The 23,948-nt window shown below is 37.2% G+C and overlaps 1 protein-coding gene across 4 annotated transcripts in view; it reads left to right on the top strand.

Moving 5' to 3' along the window:
• The window catches only part of ZNF521 (zinc finger protein 521), a 263,268-nt gene that overhangs the window by 175,671 nt on the left and 63,649 nt on the right, over nt 1–23,948 (top strand). The gene's annotated exons all lie outside the window — the stretch shown is intronic.

The following is a 23,948-nucleotide window of genomic DNA, read 5'->3' as shown; positions in this document are numbered from 1 at the left end:
ATGTGTGAGTTTTGCATTTCTGCTTTAAAGAGGTAAGGAGCATGAGAAAATGTTTCTTCTTAAATAGAGATCATTGACATGTAGATTTTTATAAAGCAAAATCTCCACAATAGAGTGCATGTACATCATAGAAAGGTTATAGGGCTGGTTGTTGATGGGAACGGGATTCTCAGTCAAGTCGAGCTCTGCCATTCTCACCAAAAGACTTTAAGCAAGTCCATTTCACCTTATTTTTAAAGGAGATTTTCCTACTAGACAATCTCTAATGTCTTTTTCAGCCTAATCTTCTCTCAGGTTTTCCAAAAGTACATTCCATCATACTTCTTATATACATGCCTTTTAAAAAGACACAGCTTGTTCCACCTTTCCTATACTTGACAATCTTAATCCATCTATGATCTGATCTGGGTTATTTACAAGTGGCTTCATATAAGTAACTATTAATATTATCTCCACTCTCCCATTAAACTTGAGTATTAAAGGGCAGTTAAAATTTCTTCTTCCACTATTTGGGATGGCATTGATGCGTTAGCTTATAAGAATTTGATTGATGGATGGATTGATTGATTGATTAAAACTTCTGAAGCCTCCTTTTCCTATTCTGCTCCTTGTACTCTACTTCTACCTTACCGTTCTTCAGAATCCTCACTCTTTTCTTGGCATCAATTCCTATAAGTGTTAGGGAGCATGACTCAGATATACACCTATTTCTGGATGTCTCTGGGGAAAATCCTTTGTCCACCTTCCATGCCAATTGACCAACTCATGTAAATCCCAGTAGTTAATTAATAGAGAAATAGCAGTAGTGATTTTTAAACTTGCGTGGAAATTAGCAGTTTCAGGTCATATTGTGTTTCTAATTTAGTAATTTCTTTAATGGTTTCAGAAATACAGCCTTTTAAAGAAAAGGTCATTTCGACTTTAGGACTTTTTCCTAAATGGCTTGAACCAGAATGAAATCATCAATTCTTGCAATCTAGGGTACCTTTATTTTGTTAATGGGAATTGACTCTTTGGGCAGAGCAAATTTGGAAAATGCTCACTGTTTTGCAGGGACAACAGAACACAAAACTGGGTGTTTTCTTGTTGCTACTTTCATCTTGTCCCTGTTTCTATGACTCTTTCTCCCTTTGCCCATCCCTGATTTCTGGGAATCATTGATATTAGAACTGGAAAAGCTCAGGATTATATAAGAGAATTAAAGTGTCTGTGCTTGTGCTGTTGTGTTCCATTGTGATGGGTGAGACTTTGTCACTTCTTTTAGAACTGTGCAAAGGCACGTTGGGGAGGAGAAGGAGGACAAGTGAAATGGGTTATGGGACAAAGGGGAAAAAATGCAATCCCGCTAAAGCCTTTGAAGTGTTAGACGGATCCATCTGCCTGTTTGAGTCTGAGGCTGAATCCCTTTTTAAAATGCATCAAATGTTTGAGTGTGAAGTTCGCTCCTGACAGCATCTGTGATTCTCTGTGGAGACATCCGCACCGCAGTTTCCCAGACGCTGTCTGTATTCACACGAGAAGGGTTTGATCCAAAGGCCTAGCCAGAGTGGGACCATGTGGAGTTGAAGTAGACAGGTCGTTTCAGCAAGGTCCTGTGAAGTCTCAGCAGCCAGGCCCCATAAAATGAGAGTGGGAAGAGCTTTAGGCTTTTAATTCCAACGCGAAGCCATGTTGCCAAAGCTTCTCATTATCCTGGAAACCAGAACATAACAGGAAAGGGGGCAGGGCCAAGCAGGCTTCCTTATGACTTCATAAATACTGTTGTGAGGGAATTTTTATAAATAGTGGAGGAAGTAAAATTTTAATCTAAAAGTGCAGATTTTTATTAGAGAATTATGACAATAAGATTTCCATCTACATGACCCAGTGAATTACTTAAAATATTAGCGTAGATCAATTGCAACTTGAAATCTTAGCTGACCAACATTCTCCACACTGACAGCATCAAGATATACATAGTAATTTCACTTCCTGGACCAAAATGTGTTTATTATTAAACACAGTCATCAGCACCTTTTAAAAAATTCACATTTTAAACGGTAAGCACCTTTGGTCTTAACTGACTGCTTTGCCATTTGTAGGTAAATAATTTTTAAAAGATCTCATAGTTTGCATTAAAAGATAGATACCTACACATTCTTCAGTGTTTGGAGGTATTTTGGTCGGATTTCAGTGAGAGTCACTTCCAGCAGGGTTATCTCAGTGACTCTTGTAGAAGAGTAGTAACCTTAACTTTTCAATTTAACCTCATCTCTGGCAATTATCCTATTTTTACTAATGTATTAAACAAAGTATTAAAAATAGACAAGGGCTACATTTAAGAGTAGAAGAGTTTGAATACACTACTCATGAAATTAAATCTGTAGCAGATCTTAGACCTTATGTGTAAAACTTTGAGATGAATTTAGGCAGAGAAGAGTTTTCTGTGAAAAGGCATTCTTTTGCTTATCATAACATAAGATGATAATTTTCCAGGCTCTCATTAGTACCAGATTTAAAAGTCTTTTTTTAAGTTAAATTTTCTCTAGCAGTAAAAACATACTTTTGGTAATTGGTTGGGCACGTAGGGAGGGGCGTTAAGTTTTGAGACCACTAGAGTACAGTTTTCCAAATTGCCTTTGAAGTGCATGAAATAAATGCCTAAACATAGGGCTCTGTGATCTTCCACATGGCTAGTGCATAAAAAAATGTGTAGAAAGATTCCACAGTATGGATTCATAAAAATAGCACTTTTGAATCATTACCCTTTAATACTCTGGGAGAGTTCTGTAGGCAATGGAATAGTATCTTAGTATTTACGCTCTCTTGTGTAAGAAATAACCATTAGGAGCCAACATCAAGAGCGTAAGATCTGTTGACCCTTATCCCACAAGACAGGACTTTGCTTAAGTCTTTAGTTTATAAAAAATCATTTTTTGTTTGTGCAATATGAGTCCCTATGTAAAACCCTCTCTTACTGCACCTGACAGTCTTAGCTTATTTGTGGGGCTTTTCTAATATTTAAACCTAGGTTCCGTACTAGTTTATCATGTCCGCACTATGAAAGCTAGCTCTGAATTCTGATTAGTCTACTTGCCTGAACAGAAAGCTCTGATTAAACTTCTACACATATGCCTGCCTGACTCTCTCCTAACCTGTTGCTCATTGAGCCCTAAGGAAGCACAGGTGGAGGAAAAGCCTTGGGAGAACCTATAAAAGTTTAGTGCAGCCTGCCAGCTGAACACCTAAAGACTCAATACTTCCCAAAAGAGCCTGGTCCAGTGTTTGAAGTTCTACTTAAAGACTGAATCACTCAGTCATTCACTTATTTACTCAGCAAAGCTATTTAAATATTGAGTAAATGAGATACAGAGATAAAATAGAATGTTACCTTTCTTCAAGGTAATAATAATAGTTACAAATAATCGAAATGTACTAAATCACAAGGTATTATACAAAGACAGAGAAGTGACTGCATGAGCATGCCTGAGAGGGTCAAGGAAGGCTTTGTAAAAGAGACTTCTGAGCAGAATCTTGAATAATGAGTACAGGTTTTCCCAGGAAATCTAGGGGAAAAGGGTCTTTATTCAGAGAGAAGAGTATGTCTAAAGCATGGGGTTAAAAGACTATGGGAGATACTAGATCATCAAAAACCCTCTTTCCGAGGCAAGGAAGTTAAGTTTTATTATGAGGACAGTGGAGAGGTTTCTAAGAGATTTTAACCAGGAGACAGCATAGTAAGACCTGGAACAAGGTGGAGAGTGGGATTAAAAGGATAAGACGCCACATGCAGGAAAGTGTAAATAGCTCAAGAGATTTAGGAGAGGGTCAGAACTAAGACTATGGCAATGGAAATGGAAAAGCAGTGAAACTCAGAAATATTTAGGAGTTGCAACTCAGCAGGTATGGGAAATGAAGGAGTCTCAGGATTCTCTAAACCTCTCTCTGAAGTTTCCATCCACTAGTCCACATAGAGAAAAACAAGTTCTTCTGCAACGATAGTCTTTATATATTTTACTGCAGCTGACATTCTTCTTTTCTTGATTCTCTTCCAAGATCAACATCCACCAGTTCCTTCAAACTCTACTCATATGTCGTGGTTTCAAAACCATCACCACCTCTCCTCTGAGTTTGTTCTCTAGACTGTGCTCATTCATTCATCATCTGGTTTATGCCAGGAACTCTGTCACTGATTGAAAATGGCAAGATATGCTGAGTATATCTCAGATTGCTCATGGTCAGTAGGTAAAAGGCAAAATATCAATAATCACATGCTCACCATTATAAAGGTTTTAATGGAGTGTCTGCAGAGGCCTGATTCTCAACATTTTCTCTGGTCAGAACATAGCTGATATCTGTGACTTACACCATCAGTTACCATGGTTCACCCAGGTGGCACTGAGTCTCATGGGTACCATTAACTCATCTTCCATCATAGACTATCACCATGGATGTGAGTACCCAGGACTGGGGCATATCGTCCCTTCATCTGCCTGCCCCCAACTCCTTGAGAATCAGCCAGGCAAAGGATGCAGTGGGAATGAAATACAAAAGCAATAGAGTTCTCAGTGGGAATGATGCTTTATGAGAATTTAGTTAGTGATGTGTAGATGGAACATATGGGAGGTTGGCGTGCTAAGGGGTGCACCAAGAGAGAAGACCAGTTCTTTCACCTGTCCCAGCCCTTGGGCTGGTTTAAACATCAGCCAATATAGAAACCTATATTAGCAGTAAAATGTAGCCTTCCTTTAATAAAATTATTGCTTTCGTAGATATTTTATAATAATAATTTTGAATTAGGAAAGAGTGTTAACCTTATATTGATTTGCTACCCGGTTATCAGAGAAGATTTACATGTGTTCTTACCATTTGATCCTCCGAGTAATTCTATGATGAAAAAATCATGCCGTACCCACCCCACAACACACACGGCCTTCCTCTTTGGCTGGCCCAGCCATCACATCGTGGATGTTCCATGGTAGCACCCATCCTTGCCTTCCAGTTACATGGAGGGTGTGTGTCCCCTCTTAGGTTCAGCGGCCAAGCAGTCAAATACCTATGTCTTACAGTTTAACCTGTTCCCTGGGGACAAGAGAGTAGACTACATTTGGACACATGGACACTTTTTGCCTTAGAATATAAATTGTTTTAATGGTTTGATGAAGAAAAAATGAAGAGTTCTTTCAAATTAGGAAGATGTAATAGATGCTGTTCTTCTGTACATTTGTATAATGCTCCAAGTTCATTCAAGTAAGCGTGCTGAAAAAGGGCACAGCAGAAGCTGGTACTTATATAAATAATGAATTTATTGTTTTATTTATGGCGTCAAGCTCTTAGATTTACTGAGGGATAGTAGTCTCAAATAATTGTATCTTTTATGCATCTCTGATGTTAAACATTAAAATACTGTGTCCTTTCAATTTCTCCTTGATCCCTAATTTATGACAAAGTAAAAAGATTTTTTAATTCACATGTTCTTAAAAACAATTCTTCATTGACCAAAAATCAAAACTCAAAGAAAGTAATTATCTTACAGTTTCAGAGCAGATATAGCTTCCTTTGATAGTACAGGCTAAAGGTGTCTGGAAAAAACCTGAATATTTTGCTGAAGGGATTTTTAAAACTCATAAAGACTTTTCCATTGACATACTCTGTTTCCAGAATATTTTTATTTAAAAGAAAATAAGGAAGGAAAGGGTGGAGAGGAAGAGGAAGGAGGGAGAGAAAAGAACAGAAGAGAAACTTCATTTCTTTGAAAAATCCGTAAACCTCAGTGAACATAAAACAGATGGCAGACATGAATGAATTGTGACCAAAAACTCTGAACTTCATCCCAATTCTAGACCACAGGAATATCCATCCCCTGGTGAGCCTCCTATCTGTACTCAATCAGGATAACTAAGAAGGACATAAATAGTCCTGTGCAAATAATTATGTTGGGTCCATTTATGCCTCACATTCATATTTGCCTGCCTAATTGAATCGAGTGTTTAATCCCAGGATTCATTATCTATTTCCCTATCTAAGTCTTTTTTCCCATTTATATTTAGCACCCAGCTGTCCCCTCCTCCAAATGGTCAACTGTAGTCCTGTAAAAGTCTTGAGATTGGCCTCCTGAACCCTAGCTTTGTGCAGCAATATTCTCAGTAGGGGGCAGCTGGATCTTGGTGTGTCCCTGGCACTGGCTTAGAATTGTTAAAGAGAGCAAGCTACATGGAGATGGGGGAATGGAACTCAGCCCTTCCTAGCAGATATTCCAGGTAGAGCCAGGTAGGCTGCTCAAGTCAGGACAGGGCAGCACTGCCTTTTGTAGTAGTAGGCAGAATAAAGCAATGAAAAGATCAGTTAAAACGCTTGCTGGAAGTTATTGATAGAAAAATTCTTTTTCTGCACCAAAGATTATAAACAGAGTGTTATCTAAAGATGGATTTGTTTTAATTTGTCATTGATGTATTTGATACCTGGTAGGATCAAAGAAAACAGAATCAAAGGCAGAAATACAAGCAGCCCTGCTTCTCTGAATATAGGCCTCTTTTATAGATATAAAATCTCGGGACTGGAGTGCTCAAATTTATTTGTACTGATGTTTGTTTAAAGATCAATATTAAATAAATTGGTCTGGAAGCTATAGTCATAAAGCAGCTGTCGAACTAATGTAATCCCACAATGCCATTTTGTCTACTGCATGAAACCTGGTTAACTGTGTACTTCTAATAACGTGTGGAAATCTGCTGAAAAAGTAAATAGCTGAACTGGATTTCCTGAACTTGGACTAAATTGCAATTGAATGTGAGGGAAATTTAAAAATATATATATAACTGTACATATATTTGGTTCCTTTCAGGCTGATATTGATTGGTTTCATGGCCAACAACTTTCTTCTACAATATGTAAAAATGCCTCTTTAAACAATGTTATTAAACCTTAATATAAAAGATAAACCTCAAGACCCTTGTTTTCACTTGTTTTGTCAATTGTTGATGTTATTGCTGTGTTCGCTCTTGTTATTGGGATTTGTCGGTTGTTTGGCATTTGTTGATGGCTGTCTTTGCAGTTGTCTTGTTAACTGTGCACTGGTATGTATTGGTATCTTTAAAAATCTCAGATTTTAGAATATTTGCCCTGCTCTGTATTCTCTAAAGATTCAGAAAGGAGGAAGCCAAAGCAGAAAGAATTATGGTTATGTGTCTTATATGTGATGTGTAGGTAATCTTTGAGCATCCAGTTTTGTTTTGTTTCTCACTTATAAACACATAAGATACGGCTTCTGCCATCAGGAGTATAGAGTCTGGTTGCAAGTGGAGGGCGAGACATAAATATACAGAGATGATCACAATGTAATGTAACATGGATAAAAAGTCATATGAGAAGGATAAATTTTAGAGACTCTAAGAACAGTACAATATTATATCACTGAGTCAGCAAAGAGGAAAGAGGACTTGAACTGGGCTTTGATCTATCCATTTTTTTTGGTTAGAGAAGGGAGAATTAGAGAATGACATGGTATAAAAAGTATTAGTTATGATTAAGCTGGCCAAGTAGCAAGGGTTATAAAAGTGAAAATTGGTTATTTAATAAAGGTGTTTTTTATAAAACCACATAATAGAGTGACAAATTGTTTTTTTTCTAAAGAAACCAAAATCAAGGTATAAAATATGCCCATATTTCATATATTTCTCCGTCTAGATTTTTTTTCAAGTTTTCTATAGAACACCCTGCCTATTTTCTTTATATCTAAATGCTTTTTTTTTTTTTTTTTTATCTCCTGGCCCCAAAGGACACCTAGAATGGCATTTTCACGAATGACTTATATGACAACTATGAGAATTAAGCACCTTTTTTTCCCCCTGGAGTCACTTATTGTTCATAGCTTGCTTGAGAGGGTTGGAGAACATGGCGATTAGGGAAATGGGCACTGGAGTCAGATGATGAGTATAAATCCAAGCCTCTCTGCTTGCCAGCTGTGTGACCTGGAGCAAGTTACCGAACCTCTCAAAGACTCAGTATCCTAATTCACAAAGTAGGAATAATAGTAGAAACTAATAGATAGGGTTATTCCGATAGGGTTATTTTAAGGGGGGAGGGGCATTTACTATCAGAACTGGTACTCAGTTAAGACTTTATAAATGAGAACTATTGTAATCATCTCCCTTTCTAAAGTTTTCCCATGTTGTTATATCTTGAAATGTTTCATTTCTACTTTCTACTTCTGTCCATAGCAGCAAATGGTATGTAAACTGTGCAGTTTTCGGAAGAACTGTAGAATTTTCAGAAGAAGATTAAACATTAGAAAGGAATAAGATGAACCATGTTATTAATCTGAAAAAGTTAAATTCAACCTATGAGGAAGCTAGAATTTACAGTGCTACTTGTGTTTCTGAAATCTCTGGGAGTGAGTTTTAAATAGTTGTAAATGTGGGAAAGTTTTAATCTTTTAAACTTTTAAACCAAGAACTCCTTAAACTCTTTGTCCTTTCTCAAAAAGAAGCTGTTGAGGATTACAGTATTGGAAGTCAGGATTTGTCATTTGGGCCATTTATGCTCAGTGACTGATTCAAGCTTAAGTCAAGTGGAATTTGTCTCTTGAGCACTCCTACCATTTAAATATGGGTGAAGTGATATCTAATACCAGGGAGAAGAGATTTGTTTTTGTTTTTGCTTTTTGTTGTTATACTTTTACCATAAGCTTTCCCCACTATCCAGGTTAAAAATTGTAGATTGATAATACCAAAGAGGCCTAGAAACATCTTCTCTGTTTTAAAAATCTTAACCCTGAGAAATTCATGACTCATTCTTTCAATAATATTGATGTAGGTATTTGGGTAGATTCATGAACACCAATAAGAGGAGGGAGACTTGGCGAAGTGAGACTGATATTTCTCTTAAAAGAGAGCTGGTTTCGTATGGTTAAGAAAAAGCATAATGGACAATGGCCAAAGAAGCCCTGCATGATATTGAAGCTTCAGTCTTATTACAAAAGTCAGGGTTAGCTTCAAGCACAGTGTGGAAAACTATGTCCACAACCAGGGCCCCAGAGATAGGATTTTTCAGCATGAAAGGGTGCAATCTTGGAGGAGTTCCACAAACAATCGTCTGCAGCCAGCAGAGCTCTTGCATGCTGGTGTACTTACTTACATATGTGGGTCACACAAAGGGGAGAATGGAGCTCTTTGTTCCATGTCTGTGGGATAACTGAGTTTTGTATGATATAAATGGGGACTCAGCACTGCAGTGGATATTTTCTTGGGCAGTGTGTAGGGACAATAGATCTTTAGCCTTTATCTTAAGAAGAATTCTAAAATGACTCTTTCCTCCTGTGTTTTCTTGTTAATCAAAGGCTAACTTTAAATTTTGAAGATGTTTTCATTTGAATAGTTTCAATAAATATCCGCTTTCCTCAACTTCAAGTGTTTCAGCTTTGCCTTCTTTGATTTATTTTTCCCCTTGAAAGCCTTAATCATGGGTAGCTAGGCAGCAAAGAGTTGCATTTCTTCTTACCTGGGTTTCTTCTATCACTCCACAATGTTTTAAATATCCAAAAGTGATTTTAGTTAGCATCTTGATGCAACATCTTTAAAGATCTATCTATGTGTATCCAGTTTGTGTATTTCTACTTTCCTTAATAAAGATATAAAACTTAAAATGGTGGCTGATTGTACTGAATTATTACTCTAAGATAGATTCATCAAATCTCCCAGCTGTATAAGACAGGGCTTACTAATGAAGTTCCCTATCAAAAAGAAAAGCCTAATTTTGATTTGGCTTAGGTAATGAACTTCTTTTTCCTGGTGTGATTATCTGCATGGGGTGGCTAAAAGAGTAGCAAGAGAGAGAGCGCTCACAGAAGCATTATGCAAAATGTCTTTTGTCTCTTTTTGCTGGGATATATTAAATTTTCAATGTAGTCTATGTAATATAAAATTATGATAATGACTTTTGGCCCACTGTGAAGGCAGCTTGCTGGTCCTGAGCATGTGTGTCTGGCTTGAGCACTAGGATACACTGTGGGAGTTGCCTTTTCTATTAACAAACCTCTAGATACCTAATGATGAATTTTCTTTCACCAAATGTTCTCCTTTTGTCTAAAATACAAGCATTTTCTAAATTGCTTTTGAGAAAAACAAGAGAGGCAGAGAGGTCTATGGTACTAACAAGGGATATTGAAACAAAGCAAGGGATTCAGTTAGCATCCTTCTTGTAATTATAAACCAGCCAAAAGGTGGTTTCATGTACTAGTGAAAATATTTACTGTCTTATTGGTATAACTGATTGCATCACTTAGTAAAAGGACATATTGAACAATTGCTTCATAAAATGTTTCTATTTCTTCCTGTCATGTGAAATTCAGTGGTTGAATTTATTATAGAGAGTTGTAGAAACTTTTAGTATCTATTGGTCCTTCCCACTGGGGGCAGAAAATATTTCTTTTCCTTTTTTAAAGTTCTTAAATAATAAAAATATATAAAATAATAGAAATTTCAGTTTTTTGTTATTTAGCAAGGTATCTTAAAACTTTTTAAAGAAATTTTTAAATACTACATATTTCATGTTACTTTTAATTTTGAAATGAGGGTACTTATAAGTAATAATGAAGGTTATTCTTCATATAGTCACCACTGAAGGCTATCAACTTATTCTAAGCAACACTGATTTTAATTGTTTTGATTTAATTGTTCTCAGAGTCAGTTTACAAGATACACAAGAAAATCCATCTCATTACCTTTTAGCCACGTTTTATCTTTTCTTGATTTTTCATCTCTTTATTCCAGAAGGCAAAAGTATTTTCCTGAAAAACAAGACTTTTGCTTCTTGGTAATTATGACTGACTTCATTTTTTATTATCAACTCGACATGATAATAAATTTGTTTAGGATTTCATTGTTATTAGGGAAGTTTCTGTGATGTCACAAAGCATGGATATGATATTTGATAGGAAACTAGCTTTGGGGAAAACCTACTCTGTTAAGTGTTGGGAATGCTGAAAGAAGAGGACCCAAAGTGTGGAAAATATAATGTAGAGTATGTGCTAACACTAAATCTGTCATTTTGAAGTTTTGTGAGACATCAGTGCTTATTCTAGTCATGATAGTTTGTGTTAAGGGAAGGTCAATACCAAGTATATTTGCATATCTATTAATAACAATGTGCACATCTTTAACAGGTGTAATTTTGTTTGTAGGCAGATTAATAACTTTGGAACTAAATTACCATAACCTATTAGAATAGTTAATTAGAATTGCTTTTAAAAACTAAACTAAAGGACACATGTAAAATAAGAATCTCTTAAGCAACTGTCTCCTGAATTTTATTTCCAGAACTAATAGAAACTATTGCAAAATAAGAGTTAAAGAATGCTTCTACCTTTCTTAGATACTAAAAACTTATATATAATTTGTAAAAGAAAAGCTACTATAAAATATCTATGAAAATCTAGGAAACAACCCATGTATCCATGCATTAGTTAAAATAGATGGCAGTTTTGTGATCAATTGCCTCTATTTTTTTCTTTCTTCTGGATCTTGCTGTCTCAAAGTTCCAGTCTAAGACTTGCAAGCCACATCTGTTCCATGAGAGCGTTGTGCTTCTTGTCTGCAAAAAAGAAGTCCCCAAAACTCTCGAGGTAGGCAGTGAGGAAAGAAGGATTAAGAATTAAGTCATGTGTTAGTTAGCTATTATTCCATTGAAGGCTGCCAATAATGAGGCCAGTTCCAATGACTTTATTTCAATCAGTTTTACTTGGGGATGAGAAATATTTTCTGAATTTGGACACCGCTATGGCAATTACTTGATCTTTTTTTTTTTTTTTTAAATTAATTTTAAAAATCAGTAGTAATGTGTCTGAATAACCTAGATGCTGTGCCTGGTGAGTTAGCCAGAGATGGATGAGAAGACTTGAAAGATCTAGGAAATTAGGTTGGTAAAGTCAGAACCGTGTCAGTCTGGTTTATTTGATGAGGTGCTGTGCCTGTGTGACTGCTCTGCTCCTATAGCCAAAAGAAAAAAAAAAAAAGATCCTTTTGGTCTAAGCTCATTCTTCCATATGTTCTCTTTTTGGTGTTATGGGGGAGGATGAATAGAAGCAGCCCTTTAGGAAAAATGCTTAGTGTTTTAAGCAACACAAGATGATGTTTGCCTAATAGAAGGACAGTTCTTGGCAGCAAATTTCTATGTTTTTGCCCTTAATTTTGTGTCTGTATTTTATCAGCTCAGCCAGACAGACGCAAATGAGCAAAAACTTCCTAACACATGGAATGCTGGAAAGTTACACTGGTCACCTATAGTCAGTGGTGATGTTGTTTTAGAGAGGGTCATGGCACTATAATTGGAAAACGAGGGCTTATTTTATTTATATTCATTAGAATCTATTGCTGAAAAATCTGAGCACAGAGTAATCATTTACAGATAACCAAAGAGGCAGAGAGGCTTTAAATTAAACGCACCCTAACCTATGGACAATAAACACTCTCCTGGAAGCTGACCAGAAAATCCCAAGTCAGATGACCAGTAAACTCTGAGCCTCTGCAGACTACAAAGAGTGTAAATCCTGCGGTAGAGGTACACACAGGGTTCAATCTCTGCCAAAGGGCAGTAAGTCATTTGCTTCATAGTGTCTTGCCAAATCGAAGGCTTTTCTTTAGTCCTGGAGCCAGTGAGGGGACCCTCGGACAGGATTTCAGTTTTCTGTGCCCTCAGGGAAAATGGCTCCCAGGGGATTTCCTAACTTTGAAGAAATATTTCATTTCCCAAGGTCCTGCAAAGCACACTGATAGCTTTCTGTTAAAAGGCGTTGCATTTTCTAGCATAGTTTGGCAAGCACCACAATATCTTTTGTGCTCTTCAAGCATAAACAGCAAACTTTTTCCTTAAGTCTTTTTGTGACACAAACATGTAATTTTTCATTTACTAGTCAGAGGGTGCTGAGAACGAAATTCTTCAACTCCAATCAAAACATTTATCCAAAGAAGCTTAGGCCGCCATTTCAATATAATGTTATTGTGGTCACCAAGAGCTCGTACCCATTTAATTGCTGGAAGCACATGTCATTGTCAAGCTTTCAATTTTCTTTTCTTTTGATCTGCTTCTTAAGAGGAATCGGGTCAAGGCAAGGTTCAGCTTATTGGGCTCCTTTGAAGATTTTGTAGAGAAGCAAGAGTGCCTTTGCATTTGATTTAGTTCATCTCGCTGGGTAAACATCTGAATTTCTGCTTTTTCTCACTTAGCCTAACTCTGAAGTAATAATTGAGTCTATTTTAAAGCAGAATGTTTGAGACAGGTCTTCAGTTTTACTTCCATGTGTGTGCATCTGTGTGTGTATCAAGGGTAATTTTCTCCTAAGAATCTTGGCATCACGCGGTAGCATGTGAATTTTGTTTCCTACACTAACACGTCTTTAGGAATATAGCAGAGTCGATAAAAATGCCCTCCCACCCCCTTTGCCTTGTTGGGAGTTCTGTCTTAAAGGAATCATTTGTTATTCTTATCAAAATGGCACTAGCCTTCTCCCCTCTGTCTCCCCATGTGTTGAAAAATGTAGCCATTATTATCTCCCCCAGTTTTATGCATCTTCCAGATGATTTAACTGAACTGATGCTATGGAGGATATGCTGACTGGCACTTTTCCCATGCTTAATGTGTTAACAAAAGCCAATGGTGTCAGTTTTAACAGTTTTAGCTAAATTCCCACGACACTCTTAACAAACGCTGAAACCTCTGCCACGTCTTATCCTGACAGATTCCCTGCCGTCACTGCACACTTAAAATAAATGTCATCCCCAATCAAAAAGTTCACATTTGCTCTGACAATATAATTTGTTACTTTGTTCCTGCTTTATCTCTTTCTTTGGCACAGCCGTCTTAGCCGAGAGATGTTACTTTCCTTCATGTTGGCTGCTATCCTTTTTGTTCTTCCAAGTATCAGGGTAGGATCAGAAAGGGAAGTTAAGAAGAGACTGCCTTTTCATTTCCTTCTAGAACAGATAGAGATTTGGAATGTATGATTTGACGAAGCAAATAAGACATAAGTTATGAGCTGATACCGTAGTCACCCCAAGTCACCCAAAACTAGGTCACCCAAAGACCTAGTTTTGCTTACCCAAAGCACTTGTAAGTAGAAAGAAAAGAAACATGGTCACATAGAAAAATCTTGGACTCTGGAGCACACTCAGTCTAGAGTATTGACTCTCTGTGTAATAGGCAGGTCACTTAATATTTCTGGCCTCATCTGAGAAAGGGTTGTGTGAAAACCAAATGAAGTAAGACCAGTAACGAAAGCACTCAAAAAATGGTAGTTCCGCCTCCATTTTTCTCATGCCTCCATTTTCCCAAAGGTTCTGGACTGTACGACACTGTAGTCTATGGGACAGCTTCCCCATGTTGATTTTTTTGTGCGTAACCTTTTGCCAGAATCCTTTGCTCTTAAGGACTACTGGTATTTTTTATATTTCTGGTTTGGTAGAGGCACATGGAATGCTCACTTAAGAACCTAGATAGTCATACAGATTCCTCCTGAGAGAGAAGGGAGGTTGCCTCCTCTTTTCAGAAAAATATACAGCCAAAACCCAACCATATTGTACACTGTACTTCCTTGCCTGACTGAAAAGGGCTTTGTAGTGCCTTTTGGCCAGTTAGATGGCTAGGCAATGTGGATTAGTGGATACCGTGCGAGAGGAGGCCAGTCTCTTGCCACCAACTTGCTTGGACATGAGGTCAAGTCAGTTCTCTTTTCTCAACCTCAGTTCCTCAGTTTCTTGTTATATTCAATGAAGGCATTGAATAAAATTATCTTTAAGGCCCTTCTAGGACAAAATTTTTATAATTTCAAAGTATGGAAGCTCTTTCACACGCAACTATTAGTCTTTCATCAAACATTTTTCATTCATTAGCTTACAGACAGTCCTCAGACTTCTTATCTGTGCAATCAGCTCCTTTACTCCTGCTTTGCCTATGCCCTCTCCTCCCCGCCCCCACCCTCTACTTTTTCTCAGAGAATGAGAGAGGTGGCTTTCACAGCAGCTGGTTAATTTCCCTGGTTTCACACTACTGTTTAATGATCCGTTTCTCGTGTGCCACCTCTCTCATCTACTGAAAGATAGGTACAAAGTGCACCTATAAAAATTAGAATAGGACTCAGGGTTATCTTTTTCTTTTCAGATTTCGAACCTCGAAATAACTTTCTAATGTTTATTTTCCTTCACAAATTCTTTGGAATGTGTTGAGGTCTCTGAAACTCTACGTTTATAGATGCTGACAGATATCTTTATTGCACTCAGTTAGATATCTTTAATGTACTCAGTTGTTTTCAGAGCAGAGATGAATCCCCGAGAGGTGTCATCCCCCCAGCTGGACCATCACGTGAACCACATGAGAAAGGCTAGGACACTGTTACCTCGGCCTCCCAGGAAGTCCTTGACACTGTTTTGTGTCGGATTCCAGCAGTGGAGCCCTCCACCAGTGGATGAGGATGTCCGTGTGGAAGAAAGGCCTGAGAAACTGATCAGTTGTAAAATGGAGTCGCTAAACAAGGGCTCATAGAAAGGAGAATCCTGAACACTTCCATTAATGGAGAAGGATTTTTTTATGCTTTTAGTGAAATAATGCTGTGTAAAGGACAGTGGATTTGGGGTCAGATGTCCTCAGGATCGACCCGCTTTGCCACTTATAACGAACACGTGGGAGATCTCTTATCCTCTCCCAGACTCAGTTCCTCAACTGTTTAATGAAAAATTGGGCTCGATGTTTGTCTAAGTTCTTCCCCAATGTGGTTGAGGCGTACTGCTGGGGTTCATGGGGTGTGTGCAAGTTCACATGCACACTGTCCGTATGTCTGTCTGTAAAGGGATGAAGAAACCGAAATGGAAGACTTGATTTCCTGCTGGTATGTTCCTCTGAGCCAGTCAGAACAGTCAGTTCCAATGAAATTGTGGGACCACTCTTCTTACCTGTGACTATCTGCTTAGTGTAAGGTCTAAATGTGGTAATACAAATGAATTGGCCATTACGAGCAAGACAAATCCTGATAATGCAGTTAGGAACTGTCAGAGGAATCCTCCCAAGAAACGAGAACAAAGCTTACAGGGACAGCCTGTTTCCAAATGTTCCAATTCCAACAGAAGAGGAAACCTTTGCCCGAGGTAATGCTGGGGGGCAGGGTTTAAAGATGCCTACTCTATCACTTACAGTTGCTAGCCTATAATTTTTTTTTGGTTTGTGTTTTAAAAGAAAAGCCGTTTGTACTCATGCCACACACCGTTGCTGTTCTTTAGTACTGCTTTGGCAAGCAGTTTTCAGTGTGGATGTTTTTGAAGATGGTTATAGATTTTGGCTGTTTTAGGAAGACACAGTCTTTCAATTAAATTTAAAAAGGACCATAAATGGAACGTTTGTTTTTATAAATGTAATTAGGTTTGGACTGGACCACGATGTGAGGAGACTTAACCTGGGAGTCAGAGGGAAGATGAAGATCCTTCTGGAAGGTCAGAGGTCACAGCAGTGGAAGCCGGGCCTCCCTGCCTAATTTTCTCCAAATTCATTCACATCCCTCTCAGTCCAACAACCACATTCCTAGACCTCACTGACCTGCACATGTGCTGTTCTGTTTGGTTTCACAGTTAGAATTGATATTGAGACTTTCTACTTGAAATTTAACATTGTGGAGTGATCTATTGGTTGCAGAGAGCATTTCATCATAACCTAATACATATCAGATAGTTTTCTTTTTTACTGTTAGACCTGAAATCAAGGGATCTGGGCTCTAGTGCGCATGTCCCTGTAGTCAGTGTGGGACAGAAGAGAAAGGATATCTGATAGTTAAGGACACAGAATCTAAAGTCAAAACTGTCCTACATCCTGCCTCTGCCCTTCTCTGGTATGGCCGTGGGTAAGTCACTCACCCTCTCTAAACCTGAGTTTCTCCTTTGATGAAAATAATAATAGGGATAATTGATAATAATGATAATTCCTCAGAGAGCTTTTGTGAGAATAAAATAAAATAATGTATGCAAAGAACTCAGAGCAGTGCCCAACAGAGTAATTACCCAACCAATGTTGGATTTATCATAGTCGTTGTTATGTTGTTAACACTTAGCCTCTCTCCCTCTTCGTTTTCTTACCTGAAGATGAAAAGGTTGAACTAGGTGATCTGAAGATTCCTTCATCTTCAAAGTTTATTAAATTATTGTAACATATTGACTATATAGAAATATTTTAAACAAATGGACATAAACATAATCTTAATGAATTACTCTCTCCTTTCTACATTTACCACATAGAAATGAGAATCTTCTTTCTATGGAAATTGTATATCCAGAAAAAGGAAATACTGAGAACCCTACTATTTTTTTTTTATATCATTAGGAAATTCATGGTTCATTACTTTTAAAAAAAAATCTTGTTGATTTACGTGAAAGGTAAAAAAAAAAAAGGAAAATTTCTATCTGTCTACTTTAATTTTCTCTGCTTTTTGGTTGAGTAGCAATAATATATTTTATCTTGTATAATCTTTCAAAACCCTTCACATTTTTAACAAGATCCTATAGTTGTTTTTATGTTATAGTGAAATATAATATTGACTAAGCTGACATATATATTAAAAAGCAACCAAGGAATAAAGGGTATTGTTTTGGTGTATAAATCAAAAATAATACAGCAACTGGTCTTTCAGTGATTAAAGCTGCCTTTCCCTTTAATAACTCTCCTAAGAAACAGGAAATGTAATTTCCCTACACCTTTCCTGGGGCTCTCCAATCAGCTAGTTCCTCTGGGGGTTCCCTACTGTATATTCCTTCATCAACATGGAGTCCCCCAAGGGGCCCACACACACTCTGTTAAAATTAGCTGTGTTCCACATTAGTGACAGGAGCTGAGTATTCCTCAGAGGGGTACACAGTTGTATGGTGCCGCTTCCTGTTTGAGCAAAATCATATCTTTAATTGCAAAGAATTTTTTTCATTACCTGTTAATTGATAAATCATGCTTGCTCCTGCTGCTGTAGCTTGTATAGCAAACCCGATCATGAGGCAGTCTCTGGCCCAACCCCCATTGTCCTTGCACCCCAAACAAAAAGGATCAGAAGCATCATAGCCAGAGAAAGAAAACAAGCAGATTGGATCCCTGAGCAGTAGCCTCAAGGAGTTGCATCAAAACAAATAAAAAAGCTATATATATATATATATATATATATATATATATATATATATATATATATATATATATAAATAAGCTATTTAAAATGTTTTCCTCTCCTTTCCCCTTTTGTCATTCTTGTCCTTTTATTCATGTTTATAATCTGAGTAGCAAGAGGCCACTGTCTTGGGAAGAACAGTAAAAATCCTGAGTATAGTGAAATAATTTAGCTGATAATTCCCCACTGTATAATTTTCTACGCTTCCTGCTAGCTGACCTTGTGGGCTCCTGTCAGGTTGCTAAGGGAAATCCAGCAGGACTCCAGCTCTCTTCCTTTACTTTTAAGAAGTATTACAGGATAGAGTGGTGTGTTTGTAGCAGCTTAGTTACGGGGCTGCACGTTCAGTGTTTCAAATAGCACCAAACACCCCTTCCTACCACTTGCATGGATCTCCCCCCCACTCCTCTTTCAATGATAGCTGTAAGATGGAGAAATTGCTGCAAACTGTTGAGCTGGAATTGTGAGCTTGATGGATGTCATCAAAATGTGGCTTGTTCCCTTGGGGCGTGGCCGGGGGAGGAGGCTGGCCAAGCCGAAGACATCTAATGGAATGCGAAGCCTTTTATCTCGAAGATGTCAATTTTAGTGCAGATTGGGTTGAATGAAAACCTGCAACTACTGAACTGAAGGCTGTTTTCAGAGTTAGAATGCACACAGCCCCACTCCCTTTCTGTTTGAAGCCCTCTTCCCACATCCTCAGTCTTTCTGGGCTGAATCAGTTTCAGCTTGGGCAGGCAGAGCTAGGCATAGTAAACAGATGGGGATATTGTCTTTATCATGACGTTCCCAGACCAGACAAAAGTTACCCTGCTCATTATGAATGGGACGTAATACACCATTGATTTGTGTCCAAGTAATTCTCAGGTAATTATAGGCCATCGATCTAACTAAGCAGGAGCTATGGCAGTTGTATTCTGCAAACCTCATATTGCCTCACACCTGGCAAGTGCAGCACCATTGTATTAAAAGATCTAGTATAGTTTCTTCCTTAAGTTTTCTTTGGCCACAGGGATAGATGGAAACTAGGATGGCTCCAGAAGTCTTTGGGAAATATCATGGATGTCATTTGTAGTCTATATGCAAGCCTTTCTCTATAAAGTTCCCTCTGATGATACACACAAGGTAAGGCAGCTTGCTGTTTGTGGTTGCTGCTTATGGGCCACCAACATCAGCTGGCTGGTTTTGTGTCTCAGCTGTCACCGAAAGAGTGTAGTAATATTCCTGATTAAATGTCATTACTCTGTGGCACAAAAATGGGAACACTGACATGATTTTGGATCTGTTCCTGTTAAAATTCAGCAGTAGTAGCAAATGATGTCTGCTGTGGATTAAACACAGCTATTTTTGAGCTATCTACTATTGGAGGCTTAGAATTTTTATCAATAAGTCTACATTTTATACCCATTGAGGCCCTCAGGTCTTTAACTGAAGTATAAAAAAGTACCCTAAGTAATAGAACATAGAAAACTTCTGTTCAATCAGCGGCTGCTGCCGACTCGAAATAATATGGTTAATGTGTCTGATGAAAATAAATCAATGATAATAAAAGTTGGTTAGGTGACAATAGGTAAAATTGTAGGGTGAGAAAAATAAAGGTTGTGTTTTTTTTTTTTTTAGATACATTGATTGCGTATACCATTATCCGATTACCAAATATTCAGAGTATAGCAATATAGATCTGTTTAGACACACAGTGGTCTCCATTACTGATGAAAAATGTATTGCTTGTGTCATATTATATTTTGGTGGCCTCTATGTCTATAATAGGTTGAAAATTTATATATGGATGAAACAGGAAAAAAAATGTGGACTAGAGGAATTTTAAAAGTCAATTCTAAGATTGTTATTTCTCTTTGCCAGAATTAGAATTACATCATTGCTAAATCCTAGCCTCAAGAAAATAAACTATAAAACCTGATCACTTGTCTACTTGCAATTCCTTTGGCTGATTACAAGTGCGTAGCCAGATGGGAGCAAACAGAAGTGGTGAAGAGACATTTGACTCCTAACCACAAATGCACATAGAATCTATATTATGGCCATCTTAATACATTTATCTAGATTAGTACAATAAATTAGACTGTATTTTACATCATTGGTAGATGGCATTATTTATTAAACTCTGCCAAGAGACCTTAAAAGGGAATATATGAAGCTGCTTCTTCAATTACAGATGCTGTGTCCACTGACCTGGCATTTAATAGATGATGTGATATCACTTACTAAGCATGATTATGAAACAAAAATATTACCTATTCAAAAGGACCAACGCACCTCTTGCTTTGGGAACTCGGTCAATGCTGTGTGTATGTCCCACCATGGAATAGGTGACTCTCATGTTGGGTCAGACAGTAAAATTTACGCTCCCATTTAGCATCTGTATGTTTCCAGATCAGGGCTTTGTCTCCTCCTCTTGCTAGATAAGTTGAAACATTGACAGGCAGCATGTTCCTTTTTTCCCTTTTATTACAGTAATTTATAAGATATTTTAGCTAACAGGAGAACGGCCCAAGGGGGCATTCTCATGTTAATTACCAAATGTGGGCTTGTCAAAATCAAATAGCTCCAGGAATAATGCAAGTAGCTCTGCATCATTATATTGTTTGGCCCTCAACCCAATATTAGCTACTTTTGAAAATCTGGGTTTATTAGGCTTTTAAATTTAAAAGAAGAATCACTACCAGGGGCCTTCAGAAGAATCTAAGGCACTGTCAGTAGCTCAAGAGTTTAATGTAAATGACATTAAAAAATAGTTTCATGTAACATTCTTAGGGAAACATAAAACAAAACAAAGAAAACTGTGCCCGAAATCAAAGTATTTATTTTTTATCTTTACTAGCACTCTGAAATTGAAAATTGTTTTCTAATATATGATTACTTTAGGAGTGTACAGCTGCTCTTGTTTTATTCCTAAACATCCTTCCATGTAGTACAGTCATCAAGTTGGCAAATGCAAAGAATCGAAAAAGTTAGAAGTTAGAAGTAAGGTAAAAGGTAAGATTTGCTAGTCTAAGGTACAATGGGGATAATCCTCTTGTGTATAATCAAAAGTTCAATATATATACAAGTGAGAATTAATTAGAGAAGTGTGAACTGTTAAAATACTAGCTAGAGGATATTACCATAGAGGCTGCTGTGAATCAGAGCTTAAATATTCAGTGCCTGGTGTTTATTCAACAAGCATTTATTCAGCACCTACTATATACTAGACTCTGTGCCAGACAGATACTAGGTATATAAAGACAGATACAACATAGTGGTCCCCTAAAGGAACTTGGGTCAAATGAGGATCCAGATATGCAGGTGAACAATTATGTCACAGTGTGGTATTTGTCTTATTGGAGCTATGTACCAGGGTCAACTGGAGCACAGGAAAAAGAATCATAAAGCTGCCTGCAAAGCTCTGAAGGCTTGATCAGGAAGAGAAATCCCTAACTGATATTCAAAGAATGAGCAGCAGTTCACAAGGCCAGAGAAGGACTTTCCTGTTCTTGCAAAACTTCTTGAATGGGATGAAAAGCTTCAAGGTGCACAGAGGCATCAAATCTGTCAGACTTATGGACCTTACATACCAAGGAGTTTAAATTTTATCTTGCAGCCAGCCCGTGGGTTTTCTCAAGGAAGTTTAAGCAGTAAAGTGACATGTTCACATTGTCTTATAGCAGGGTTATTCTGGCATCAGTGTGGATTGAAGGGGCAATATTGGAAGCAGAAGAGTAGTAAAGAAGAATTCTATCTGTTGTATGCTTGCTTCCCCTTGGATCTTTCTGGCTGCTGCCACACTTTTCTGATGATGTTATTCATTTATCCTCATACGTATGCCACAGACAAAAAAAAAAAAACAGAGAGAGATTTGTTTTAGATTAGGTCGATTTTAATATTTTTATTTCATAGACTTTATTTCTTAGAGCAGTTTTAGGGTTATAGAAAAATCGAACTAAAAGGACAGAGAACTCCTTATACTCCCTCTACCCAACTCCATACCCATATTCCCCTATTATTAACATCTTGCATTGGTGTGGTATATTTGTTACAACCGATGAACATTAATACATTATTGTTACTTAATAACAGTCTCACCACCCTAAAAATCCCCTGTGCTTCTATTGATCCCCAGCCTCCTCTTTTGGAAGCCCTAGCAACACTGAGCTTTTTACTCTCTCCATAGTATTGCCTTTTCCAGAATGTCATATAGTTGGAATCATGTAGTATTTACCCTATCAGATTGTCTTCTTTCACTTAGTAAGGCTCCTTCATGTCTTTCGATGGTTTGATAGCTCATTTCTTCTTATTTTGGCATAGTATTTCATTGTATGAATGTACCACAGTTTATTCATTCACCTACTGAAGGACATCTTTGTTGCCTCTGAGTTTGGGCAATTATGAATAAAACTACTATAAACATCTGTGTGCAAGTTTTTACGTGGACATGTTTTCCAATCATTTAGGTAAATATGTAGGAGAGTGATTGCTAAATCATATGTTAATATAGTACTATATTTAGCTTTGTGAAAAACTATCAAACTTTCTTCTAAAGTAGCTGTACCATTCTGCTTCCCTGCAAGCAATGAATGAGAGTTCCTGTTGCTCCACATCCTTGTCAGCATTTGGTTTTGTCAGTGCTTTAGAATTTAGCCATTTCTAGTCGGTATCTAATGATATCTCACTGAAGTTCACTAATGACAAATGATGTTGAGCATCTTTTCATATGTTTTTTTTTTTTTTGTCATCCGTAGATCTTCAGGAAGTGCCTGTTCAGATCATTTTCCCTCTTTTTAAATGAGTTTTTTTATTTTTGAATTAAAATTTTTCTTTGCATGTTTTGGATATAGTTCATTTTCTCAGGGAAACATTTGCAAATATTTTCTCATAGTACATGGCTTATCTTTTCATTCTCTTAACATTGTCTTTAACAGAGCAGAAGTTTTTTTTATTTCAATGAACTCCAACTTACCAGTTTTTTCTTTCACAATTATGCTTTTGTTGTGGTGTCTAAAAATATATTGCCAACTTCTAGGTACCTGCATTTTCTTCTCTGTCACCTTCTGGAATTTTGTTTTTGTATTTTACATTTAGTCTATAATTTGTTTTGAGTTAATTTTTATGGAAGTTGTAAGGTCTGTGTCTGGATTCTTTTTTTTTTTTTTTGCCTATGGATTTTCACTTGTTCTAGCACCGTTTCCACTGGATTGCCTTTGCTCATTTGTCACAGACCAGTTAACCATATTTGTGTGGGTCTATTTCTGGGCTCTATTTTGTACCTTTGATCTATTTATCTATTCTTTTTCCAGTACGACACTATCTTGATCAATATAGCATCATAGTAAGTCTTGAAGTTGAGTAATGTCATTTCCATGATTTTGCTCTTCAATATTTTATTGGCGTTTCTAGCTCTTTACCTTTTTATATACGCTTTAGATTTATTTTGTTGACATCCACAAATTAACATGGTGATATTTTGACTGGGATTGCTTTGACTCTGTAGACCAAATTGGGAAGAACTGTCATCGTCACATCTTCCTATACATGAACATGGAATGCCTTTTGATTTATTTAGATCTTTTTAAGTTTTCTTTTATTAGAATGTTGTAGTTTTCCTCATATATAGTTAGATTTATATCTAAGTATTTCTCTTTTTTTGAAATTAATATAATGTTGTGTTTTTAATGGCAAATTCCAATTGCTCATTGCTTGTATGTAGGAAAGCAATTGAATTTCTATATTTACATTTTTAACCTTGTAGCCTGCAAACTTGTTACAATCACTTATTAGTATCAAGAGGGTTTTA

This window comes from Rousettus aegyptiacus, unplaced genomic scaffold, assembly GCF_014176215.1.
Source record: "Rousettus aegyptiacus isolate mRouAeg1 unplaced genomic scaffold, mRouAeg1.p scaffold_m13_p_12, whole genome shotgun sequence".
In the NCBI taxonomy this organism is placed as follows: Eukaryota; Metazoa; Chordata; class Mammalia; order Chiroptera; family Pteropodidae; genus Rousettus; species Rousettus aegyptiacus.
This window is presented reverse-complemented; position numbering and strand designations above follow the sequence as displayed.